Genomic DNA, 12,672 nt, shown 5'->3' with positions numbered 1-12,672 from the left:
TTAGTATGGATTGTGATTGCTGGTCTAAGTTTTATGTATTTATTTTTTAAATAAATTTTAAAATATTTTATTTATTTATTTTTGGCTGTGTTGGGTCTTTGTTGCTGCACGCGGGCTTTCTCTAGTTGTGGTGAGCGGGGGCTACTCTTCGTTGCGGTGTGCATGCTTCTCATTGTGGTGGCTTCTCTTGTTGGGGAGCATGGGCTCTAGGCACGTGGGTTTCAGTAGTTGTGGCACATGGGCTCAGCAGTTGTGGCTCGTGGGCTCTAGAGCACAGGTTCAGTAGTTGTGGTGCACAGGGTTAGTTGCTCCACAGTGTGTGGGATCTTCCCGGACCAGGGATTGAACCTGTGTCCCCTGAATTGGCAGGTGGATTCTTAACCACTGCGCCACCAGGGAAGTCCTGGTCTAAGTTTTTTTTATGCTTTTCCTTCTTGTCCCTCGGCTGGAGAGCACCTTGGGTATCCTTGGTTGTTTCTCATTAGTGTGATGTGTCTTCTCTGCAAACATTCCCTTCCTCATTACACCAATCAAGAATGTTAGGAAAGTGGCACATTTGTTCTTCTTTACCATAATCTGACTCTTAATAGAGTGCTTTATAGCTTATATGAGGCTCATTTATGTTTTCACTGGATCATCAACCTTTCTCTGAGGTGGTAGGAGGCAGAAGGGATTCATCCCACTTTACAGGTAAGAAACTAGAGGCCCAAAAAGGTTAAGTTACTTTCCAAGGCCTCACAGATTGTCAATGCAATAACAGGGACTACACCTAGGTCTTCTGGGCTCATAATGTTTAGGTGGCTCTCAACTTCCTAGGTTTGGTGCCCCTAAATAAGCCCACAAAGTTTCATCTTATTGACTTAATAAAACCATTTTCATTTGAGAACCACCTTTTGTTGTATCATTCTTAGTGATCACAGTGGGAAAAAATTGGGGTTGTTATTTGGGGCTGAGCTTTTTCTAAATACAAAGTAGAAATGAGTCAACATTCTTTGTTCTGGTAGCCCCTGGTGGAATTTTAAGTTTGGGGGTAAGGCCAGGATGACTCAGGATTTGGTGGGGATGGGCAAGTGAGGGAGATCTCTTGTGACATTGCCCCTTCCGTCTGCTGTCCCAGACTTCTCAGGAAGAAGCAGTGTTGGATGTGATCTAAGTACCGGACTTGCACAGGCTTCCTGGGATGGTGGAGGAGAGTTCTTGTTTTGGAGCAGATAATTAACAGTGTAGCAAAAGGTTAATTTTTGTGTCTGTGTAAGGTTTGCTAGCCTTCATTATGACTCAGTCTTGCTTTTCCAAGTCCAATGTCAGAATACATTATAGAGGAGCAAAGAGAAGAAATATTCCTTGATAGTGAAATAATTTAGAGAAAAGTGAAGAATTCTACCTCATGATAAATATTTTTAATTTTTTAAAATGAAAAGTATTGAACATACATAAGAGTAGAGAGCATAGTTTAGTGAAACACTCTACCTGCCCCCAAGCCATTGCGCAGTTTCCCGAAGTCTTGGTTCATTTGTGAACTCCCTACTCCCCACCCCCAGATTACTTTTGAAGCACATACCTGACATATCATTTCACCCATAAATATTTCAGTATGTATCTCTAAAAGATAAGAATTCTTTTTTAAACATTTATGATTTTTTTTAACTGGAGGAACAGTTTGGATAAGCTGGATAACAGCAATAAAGACCATAAGTTGCTATACTTTCCACCTTGAGATTTCAAAATACTGAGTTCATGAGTCTCTTAGGCCGGTCACATTACTGTCCTTGATGATCGCAACTCAATTATCTTGATTATTGTCAAATTTTCAAAGGTAGCACTTTCAGTATCTTTTAAGTAATCTGTTTATGAAGGAAGTGTTTTAAATTATTTAAGTGGATTATCTGAATTTTTAATAGAAGCAGTTCCCATTCATAATACAGATGGCTTTTGTGTCCCTCTTTCTTTAGCAATGTCATGGTGTGTTTGGCTCTCATTACCTCATCTGGTGATAGATCAGGTGTGGTGTAATAGAACACAGTGTTGGCAGGAATTGAAAGGGGAAAGAAGACTACAGCGGAGCTTTCTGGTTGTATTTTCTTGACCAGGAATTTATAGTCAGATGTGCCCAGGCACTAGTTCTGAAGTTGCAATAGGTTATCTTTAAGGCCTTGACTGTCTATGAAGATTCCTCGTTGACGTGACCCCTTCGTAATGAGAGGACTGATGCTTTGTAGTCATCACCAACTTATCATAAAGCAGAAATTGTAAAATAAACTGTGAGAGTATTGTGAGAAGGATTCATTTCTTTTGGTGTTATTTTTCAAAGGAATTAATTATAATTGTAAAGATTATTTTCACAGTATAGCACTCACTTAAGCATTTACATTTTAACACTCACGGGTCCTTTCCAGAGAGCCCTGCACGTTGGAGCCATGAATGCCCTTCAGTAACCTTGTGGGCCCTGTCCATCCTCCTCAGCACTTGCAAAAGGAGGCTGCTGGAGGAGGTGTCAATGCACAGAAGGTCTCCCTGCTTTTCATTCCATTCCATTTCTCTGCTGGTGGGCAGTTGGAACTCCCTGGGGACGTTTGGCCACACCTTTTAGTTGCTTCAGTTTCCTTTCCAGTTTCTGTCCTAGTCTTGGGTTTGTGTGTGTGTGTGTGTGTGTGTGTGTGTGTGTGTGTGAGTGAGAGAGAGAGAGAATGAGTGTGCGTGCGGGAGCAGGTGCACGTGAGAGCTGGTAGTGTGTGTGTGTCTGGGTCTGTGTGTCAGAGGAATTGCTAAAAGGCAGATGCATGTTCCTTTCTGTGCTTGGATCCCAGGCAATTTTGTTAGTGTCTTAAAAAATGTCTTTTTCATAGTATAAAAGTAATGCATGCTTTTTATTTTTAAAAACTGGAAAATACAGAGTTATAAAATATAAAACAAAAAATGACCAATAATCCCACTATCACAAGAAAAACAGCATTAGCATTTTTGTGCATTTCCTTCCAGACTTTTTTGTATACACACACACATAACTGTATAGAAGTACACAATTGAGGTCATATTGGGTAGAAGCTAAATTATTTTTATAGATGTTTATTGTTTATTTTCTATTATTATTTTAAAATGTTTATTTATTTATTTGACTCTTCCTGGTCTTAGTTGCGGCATGGGGGACCTTCGTTGCGGCTTGTGGGTTCTTTTAGTTGCAGTGTGCAGAATCTTTAGTTGCAGCATGCGAACTGTTAGTTGCGGCATGTGGGATCTAGTTCCCTGCCCAGGGATCAAACCCAGGCCTCCTGCATTGGGAGCACGGAGTCTTAGCCACTGGAACACCAGGGAAGTCCCAGATGTTCATTGTTTAAAAAAATAGAAGTAAGTAACACCAGTAAGCGAAATATAAAAATAAGAATCACCTATAATCCACCATCCAGAGATAACTATTTAAGTATTTAATGTGTAAATTAAAATATATGTAATAATGCTTCATTGTCCAAAAATGTTATAATTCCATGTCTGTTGTTTTGAACCTGCTTTTTGACCTGTTTTTTAAAATTGAAGATCTCAGATGTATACATTCGTCCCTCTGTATGGAGGGTAGGATTGGTTTCAGGACTTACCCCCCTTGGATACCAAAATCCATGGATGCTCTAGTTGCTTATACATAATGGTGTGATATTTGCATATAACCTATATACATCCTCCCATATGCTTTATTATTTTTTGTTCTATAATATTTTTTATTGAAACATTGTTGATTTACAATGTTCTGTTGATTTTTTTGGTTTTGTTTTGTTTTATAATTTTTTTCTCCTATATGCTTTAAATCATCTGTTTTACTTATAATATTTAATACAATGTAAATGCTACATAAACAGTTGTAAATACAGTGTGAATGTTAGGTAAATAGTTGACAGCAGGTGGCAAGTTCAAGTTTTGCTTTTTGGAACTTTCTGGAATTTCCTTCCCCCAATTTTTTTGGCCACTCTGCACAGCATGTGGGATCTTAGGTCCCTGACCAGGGGTTGAACCCATACCCACTGCAGTGGAAGTGTGGGGCATTAATTTAACTTCCCTGGACCACCAGGGAAGTCCCCCCAGCCCCAGCCCCCAAAATGTTTTTGATCCTTGGTTGAATCCGTGGATGTGGAACCCACAGATACGGAGGGCCAGCTGTACTTTAATGGAAGCCTAAGGCTTACTTGTCCTCAGGGAGATTCAGAGTCATGTGGGGATTATTCCAGTGTAGGATCTAACATTTAGGAACAATTAAATTCCATGTGGACTACACAGACCACATTGTAAAGGGCACCAAGTTAGGGGTTGCTTCCTTTTCAAACACTTATTTTGTTTAAATTCTGGGCACAAGGTCTAAACATTAATTATAATCAAAATATCAGACAAAGGGGTTAGGCACCCACTGAAGACTGTTTAGGTGGCCATTGAAAGTACTTTTATAATAACTGCAAAGTCTCCAGTGTAGCCTAGATTATCACTTCTGATATAAGTGAATAGTCGTATATAAATTCATTGTATGTATACCACGATTTTAACTGGGTAAAAGTTATCCATGTGAAAATAAAAGTCTTGAAGGAAGTATTAAAAATTATTTCTCGGGGCTTCCCTGGTGGCATAGTGGTTACAAATCTGCCTGCCAGTGCAGGGGACACGGGTTCAAGCCCTGGTCTGGGAAGATCCCACATGCTGCGGAGCAACTAGGCCCGTGCACCACAACTACTGAGCCTGTGCTCTAGGGCCCGTGAGCCACAACTACTGAGCCTGCGTGCTACAACTGCTGAAGCCCATGTGCTGCAACTACTGAAGCTTGTGTGCCTAGAGCCCACACTCTGCAACAAGGGAGGCCACTGCAATGAGAAGCCTGTGCACCACAACGAAGAGTAGCCCCCGCTTGCCGCAACTAGAGAAAGCCCGCACGCAGCAACGAAGACCCAGTGCAGCCAAAAATAAATAAATAAAATAAATAAATGCATTTTTAAAAATTATTTTTCGTTGTGTGGGTGCATGTGGTGGAAATGGGGTGGTTTTATTTGAAGTATTGGCCAAATTTTCTATTATGTTACTCATTTTAATTATTTTGAAAAGTAGTGCCTGTACATATACCATAAATTTCAAACAGTATAAAAAGGAATCTAGTAAAAAATTTCATTGTCATCTTTAGAAATAAAAAATGTAAATAAACCCGAAAGACAAAATATTTACATGTTTTACTTCGACTCTGTTAAGGTTTTAGATCAATATACAAAATACATTTAAAGAAACTCAGATTTTCTAGTAAACTTAAAAACTGCATAGAATGTTGAATTAGCATGTTCAGATGCTTATTGAAGATGGAATTTTAATTTTAAAAATTTATTTTTAAAATTTATTTATTTATTTTTGGCTAAGTTGGGTCTTCGTTGCTGCGCGTGGGCTTTCTCTAGTTGTGGCGAGCGGGGACCACTCCCCGTTGTGGCGCGCAGGTCTCTGGTTGCAGTGGCTTCTCTTGATGCGGAGCACGGGCTCTAGGCGTGCGGGCCTCAGTAGCTGTGTCTCACGGGCTCGAGAGCACAGACTCGGTAGTTGTGGCGCACGGACCCAGTTGCTCCACAGCACGTGGGATCTTCCCAGACCAGGGCTCGAACCCATGTCCCCTGCATTGGCAGGCGGACTCCCAAACACTGCGCCACCAGGGAAGCCCTTTAATTTTTATTGATATTTGGAGAAATGCGTATGAGAAAATGCCTGTAATTTTTGAAGGTTGGCATTTAGCTTTCATCAGCATCTAATGTAAGTAAGTAAGAACTTCCTGGTGAAAAGAATTGCACTGATTGCATTGGAAGTTTCAAAAGCTTTTGAGATTAGTCGATTAGTATAAATGGATTCAGTATCATGGTTAGGGAGAAAAAGAAATTTTTTCAGTAGGTACATTTTGTTTTTTCTGTCTAAATATTTAATACTTGTTTTGGCAAGTTGGTATTACTCTGGTTACAGTCTTGTGGTGGTGTGTTTTTCGTAAGTTTCAAAACCAGAGCTAATGTTGAGCCAGTGTCCTGTCTGTGCTGATGGATCAGCTGTCCCAGCTCCTTGTCTGTAAACCTCTTGCTGGGCAAGCTGAACCTTGGGCTGAGAGCAGCAAGCCTGGAATGGGTGCTGCCCCCTTTCAGCAGGGACATATTGTGGGCAGAGTGTCCTGGATGGCTGCTCTAAATATGACACAAACCAGAGAGCCAATAACATTTTAGTATTATTAGCTGTAAATTACTTGAAGCACTGTCAGATGCATATTAAGTCCTTTTGCATACAGTGTCTGTATGTCTATTATTTGGGATTTCTAAAATCCCAGGTATTTTTAGCTATTTTCTTGAAGTCCCAGCTATTTTTTTTTTTTTTGTCCCAGCTATTTTTTAAAGACCCATGTCTTCAGAAGGATTTAAGGATATATAACTCCTGTAATTCTAGTTTGTTAAATGACCTACTTTGCTTTTTCTTTTGTTGGATAATTTTTAAAAGCATTTACAAAAGTTTTATAGCCTTCTGTGCCCACAGGTAAATAGTCCTGCTGTGGTCAGAAGTGAGCTTGCCTGTTCATATCCCTGTTCTGAGCTAGGGCTCCATGGTGTTGGGACCTCACCCAACCTCACTTCATCCATGGTGTGGATGTCAGAGGCTTTAATGATCCATTGTTCTTTTTTATTTCACATACTTTACTCTGATTTTTCTTTAAGCGAGTTTAACCAGCTTAAAGCCTAAAATTCCGGTTATGAATGATGTGGTGGCACCTGTTGGCTGAGTCTGTTGGCAGGTGGTTTATGTGTTTGGACCAGAGGCATTGTTCAGGACTGTAAAGGCCTTTATTGCCATAAATCACTGGGTCAGTAAACAGAACAGTGGCTTAGCATTTTACTGTCACTAGCAATCCAGGGATGTTTTATAAACCTTATTGTTTAGATTAAGCTTCCTGCCAGTGAACTGATTAATCATATATATTTTAATTTTTTTTTTTTTTTTTTTTTTTTTTTTTTTTTTGCGGTACGCGGGCCTCTCACTGTTGTGGCCCCTCCCGCTGCAGAGCACAGGCTCTGGACGCGCAAGCTCGGCGGCCATGGCTCACGGGCCCAGCCGCTCCGCGGCATGTGGGATCTTCCCAGACGGGGGCACGAACCCGTGTCCCCTGCATCGGCAGGCGGACTCTCAACCACTGCGCCACCAGGGAAGCCCTATATTTTAATTTTTTAATTAAAATTTTTTATTGAAGTATAGTTGATTAACAATGTGTTAATTTCTTCTGTACAGCAAAGTGACTCAGTTTTGTATATATATTCCTTTTCATATTCTTTTCAATTATGGTTTGTCACAGGATATTGAATATAGCTCCCTGTGCCATGCAGTAGGACCTTGTTGTTTATATATTTGTCAAGTTAATTGGTAATTTTGGGCTTCCCTAGTGGTGCGGTGGATAGGAGTCTGCCTGCCAATGCAGGGGACACGGGTTCGATCCCTGGTCCGGGAAGGTCCCACATGCCACGGAGTAGCTAGGCCCGTGCGCCACAACTACTGAGCCTGCGCTCTAGAGCCCGAATGCCACAACTACCGAAGCCTGCGTGCTTAATTAAAGCCTATGCTCTGCAACAAGAGAAGCCCCCACTCCCCGCAACTAGAGAAAGCCTGCGTGCAGCAATGAAGACCCAACACAGCCAAAAAACATTTTTTTAAATGGTAATTTTAATTTTACTCATAGATTGCTTGAGCCACAATAAAAGTAAATAAAAATTTAAACTGATTAGAGAGATTAGCATTTCCTTTGAAAGCCTACTAAAGTACCTTTAAAAACTTCAACCAGTGAGAATATTTTTCTCGCTTGACAAACAGATGAGGATGGTTCGAGTTGCGGGAGAGATCTGAGCAGAGGATGGCTGGCCTCCTGGCTCTGCCAGAGTTGATGGCTGGCTCTGTGTTAGGTCCATCCTGGAGCTCCTGACCACGCCCACACAGGAGCACAGGTCTTCATCTGGGAGAAGCGGGAAGCACAGCCAGCCCAGGGCACCTCTTTGGCCCCAGTGTTCTGGAGTAGGAGCTCTCAATAAGATTTTTTAAAAACATGTGAATCACAGATGATATAAAAACTCTTAAAAGTCAAAAGGAAAAGAGACCAAAGCTGATAGAAAAATGAACAAGAGATATGAAGACATTGCACAGAAGATACACAAATGGCCCTTAAATATATGAAAAGATGCTCAGCTTCGCTTATGATAAAAGAAATGCAAATTAAAATTGCTGGGATAGCATTTCTCACTCTTGGCATATATGTAAAAGCTTGAACACATTCTCTTGGTGAGGTTTTGGGAAACAGGCATGCTCTTGTATTGCTGTGGGAGTGCAGGGTGGTACAGTCCTCTTGGAGGGGAGCTTGGCATTATCTGTGTGTGCATTTACCCTCAACTTCACAGTCCCACTTCCAGTCATTTACCCTGAGGATATACCTCCCCAGGTGCGAAACACCAGATGCACAGGGTTATTCACTGCAGCATTATTTGTGATATAGAAATGGAAACAACCTAGATGTCCACCCAGGATGAGTGAACCAAGGTACATCAACTTAACTGAGAACTGTACAGCTGCAAAAATAAAAAAGGAAGATTTCTATGAACTGGTAAGAGTTATTTCTAAGATGTATTAAGTGAAAAAAGAAAGTATTGATACAAATTAATATGCATACTATGTGGTAGGAAAGAATGGATGCTTATATGAGGCCTGCTAGAGTAAACAATGGGGATAGAAAGTAGAATGGTGGGTGCCGGGGGAGGGGGATTAGTGTTTGATAGGTAGAGTTTCAGTTGAGGAAGATGAAGAAGTGCCAGAGATGGATAATCGTGATGGTTGTACAACAGTGTGAATGTACTTAATGTCACAGAGCTGTATACTTAAAAATGGTTAATTTACCCCAACTTAAAAAAGAAAAAGAGAAAAAAAAAAAAAAAAAGATCTGAGGTCCAGAACACTGAGTGATGGACTTCAGTCTTCAGTTCAGAGGAGGAGGAACTGACAGGAAGAAGAAGGACCCTCCTGGCCCCCAGAGCAGGCTCTTCTCCTCACCTACCCTCTCAGCCTCTAGTCTGATCCTCAACCCGTCTGAGGTTTCCATAGTCAGAGGCTCCAGGACAGGGCCTGACTGAAAGGAAAAGAAGGGAGAAAGAATGTGAAATAAGAAAGAAGAGGAAGTAAGAATATGTGTATATTGTAAGTCAAGTATACTTCAATAGAAAAAAATTTTAACTATATATATTTGCTTCTCTTTGCAAAAAGAAACATAGGAAGGATAGACTAGAAACTAATTAAAATAACTTATCCAAGTAGGTGAGGGCAAGGGGTAAGGGATCTGGATGGGAGTGAAACTTATCCGAGTATGCCTTTTTATATAATTTTGACTTTTTGAACCATGCAGATATTCTGCATGGTTCAAAAAGTAAAACAACAATGATAGAAAAAGAGACTAATATTGAATTCAAATAGAAACAGGTGAACCTAGAAGTATATTGAATTAATAACATAACCACATAAGAAAGAGTAATTCCAGTCACACACACAGTACTCTGTATTCCTTTAGTGGGATATATTCAGAAGAAAAAAAGAACTACAGAGAAATATACTACAGAGTAGGTTTGTTGTTGATAGATCAGAGTAGTAGTTCTGAAGTGACTTTGGCCATATTTTAGGATAAAATGAGCACATGTACTGGTGTTGGGAACCAGGGTTCCCTGGGAGGAAGGAGATGAAATGTGAAGAAGAGGTGAGGAAGGACCCTGCTGTCTGGTGATGTAAATCGGAGGTATGAGTATGAATACATGATTAACAAACATTCCTAACCCATTTTCTGAGAGGGTCTAGGAGCAGTGATACCCCAGTAGCACTGAGTACACCTAGTCCCCAGATCTTGGTTGCCAAATACCATTTTCCACTAAAGGGATCAGGGATCCTTGGAGAAATGACGTATTCCAGGTTCTGGGCAGGGAAAATTCAATGTGAGCCTGGATTATCTTGTACCAGAAAGCAAGGAAGTGTTCAAAAATTGATGGGGACATGTCAAAAAAAAAAAGAGCAGCTTGAATGGGTTCCTAATGGGCAAATCTGGGGCATTTTGAGCACAAAAAAAATAACGATCATGGATACATTGAATTTAAAAAGTCCATGGCACAGAGAATAAAAATCACTCATAGTGATACTCCAAAGGGGGTGCATGGGGCTTCTTATAGACAAATGCCAGTTAAGGTAGAAAGTCGGAAAGATTTAGACAATCAGTATTTTGCAACCACCAAGGTAATAATTGATTCAGGCAAGGATCATCAGTGGTTGTCAAAAAACGTGGTTTAAACATTTTGTTGGTGGCAGGGACGGCAGGATACTCACACAGTCTAAAGTGTCTTTCCAGTGATGATTGATTACAAAGGGAAAAGATCTCTTTACGTTGGAGAAGTCTGGTGGATTCCGCCTTGATCACATGATCAAACTCAGACTCCCCGGTAGTGGACAGACTATGCCCCTCCATGGGATGCAGTGGGAGGGACAACATTCTTGCCAAAAATGTTTGACCTGAGTCAAGTAATGAGAAAAAAATCAGACACATGCTGTAGGACATCTACAGGACAGCTGCTTGGACTCCTCAAATATGAGTGTTGTGGAACTTCCCTGGTGGTCCAGTGGATAAGACTCTGCGCTCCCAGTGCAGGGGCCCCAGGTTCGATCCCTGGTCGGGGAACTAGATCTCACATACATGCCACACTAAGAAGTCCACATGCCACAACTAAAGATCGTGAATGCTGCAAGACTTGGTGCAGGGCTTCCCTGGTGGCACAGTGGTTAAGAATCCACCTGCCTAATGCAGGGGACACAGGTTCAAGCCCTGGTCTGGGAAGATCCCACATGCCGCGGAGCAACTAAGCCCATATGCCACATCTACTGAGTCTGTGCTCTAGAGCCCGTGAACCTAGAGCCCGTGCTCCGCAACAAGAGAAGCCACCACAATGAGGAGCCCGCACATAGCACAAAGACCAGTGCAGCCATAAATAAATAAATAAATAATGACCTGGTGCAGCCTAAATAAATAAATATTTTAAAAAACCCGCATATAATAAAATATCAGTGTCATAAAAAGGGTTGGACATGTAGATTGAAGAAGAGTAAAGAATCATGACCACTAAGGCCTGGCCCTTGACTGGATGCTGGATTAAAAGAAAACAAAACAAAACTACAAAGGCCATTATTGGGATGGTTGGGAAATTTTGAGTATAGATGGAACACTTGATAATAACAGTGTTAAATTCCTTGTGGGTCATAATACTGCTGTCATTATGTAGGGGGGTCTTGTTCCTAGGAAATACATGCTGGAAGGGTTAGAGAGGTATCAGGATGTCTGTGGTTTACTTTCAGCAGTCCCACAGAAAAAGCACGTGTGTGGAAAGAGACTTATAGCAAATGTGGAAAGACGTTAGTCATTGCTGACTCTAGGGGAGGGATGTAGGTGTTTCTTGTGTTCCTCAAACTTTTTCAGTGAGCTTGACGTATTTAAAAATAAAAAGGAAAAATACAATATGGGAAGTTCATTGATATAATCTACACTTCATCTTGTACGGGATGTTAGGTTGTGTGGCTTTTATCAATCTTAAAAACAACCAACAAAAAGAAACAAAAAACTCCTTTATTCCCAAACAAGTGAAAGGAATGTTACACCTATGCACCCAGGTTTTCCTTCTTATTGACTCAGTGCCCCGTCTAGCATTGTTGGTTCATTGAGTACACAAGGTATGCAATGACCCCTCTCTTTGACACAGGGGTTGAAATGGGAAATTAAAACTCCTCTTAAACTAGGAATAACTTGTGATAAAACCATATTCTTATTTATCAGGAGATTCTGCTCCCCCAAGGGGCGTGACTGTCTTGTTCAGCCTAGAGTCTCACTAAGAAGGGAATTTAGAGAGAGCCCCTTTCCTCTCTCTGGTGACAGTACTCAAATGGGATAAACCCATACTTGAACAAATGTGTGAAAGGACCTTAGAAATGCTTAGGGAGCTAAAAATAACTTCTTGTTTCAGGGCAACTTCATGTATTTTATGCTTTGTGCTTTGTCATGAAAATGGCTGGGTGCTGCTGTGGAGCGTGTACATACACATACCTTGAGTGTGTATGGCGGGTGTTGCACATTGCGGTCCTGAGGTTCGATCACTGTGGGTTTTAGATTTCAACAGAGTGCAGCAGAATGGACTTGTGTGGGGTTGGTTTTAATCCACAAAGATCCTGTCATCACTGCTAGTGATGTAGAAAGCCTTTAAAGATGGTACGGTATAGGGCTTCCCCGGTGGCGCAGTGGTTGAGAGTCCGCCTGCTGATGCAGGGGACACGGGTTCGTGCCCCAGTCCGGGAAGATCCCACATGCCACGGAGCGGCTGGGCCCGTGAGCCATGGCCGCTGAGCCTGCGTGTCCAGAGCCTGTGCTCCGCAACGGGAGAGGCCACAACAGTGAGAGACCCGCGTACCGCCAAAAACAACAACAACAAAAAAGATGGTACAGTATATATTGTGACCTTTGGGTGATGGGCAGGAGACTCCTTGTGTATGTAGGTTGTCAATGCCTTAGACCACTGATTCATCAACTTTTTGTCTCAGACTCCTGTACATTGTTCAGTGTCGTTAAGTACCAAATAGCCTTTG

This window comes from Phocoena phocoena, chromosome 15 (assembly GCF_963924675.1).
Source record: "Phocoena phocoena chromosome 15, mPhoPho1.1, whole genome shotgun sequence".
Taxonomy (NCBI): domain Eukaryota; kingdom Metazoa; phylum Chordata; class Mammalia; order Artiodactyla; family Phocoenidae; genus Phocoena; species Phocoena phocoena.
The sequence above is the reverse complement of the archived record's forward strand: the minus strand, read 5'-3'. Positions refer to the sequence as shown.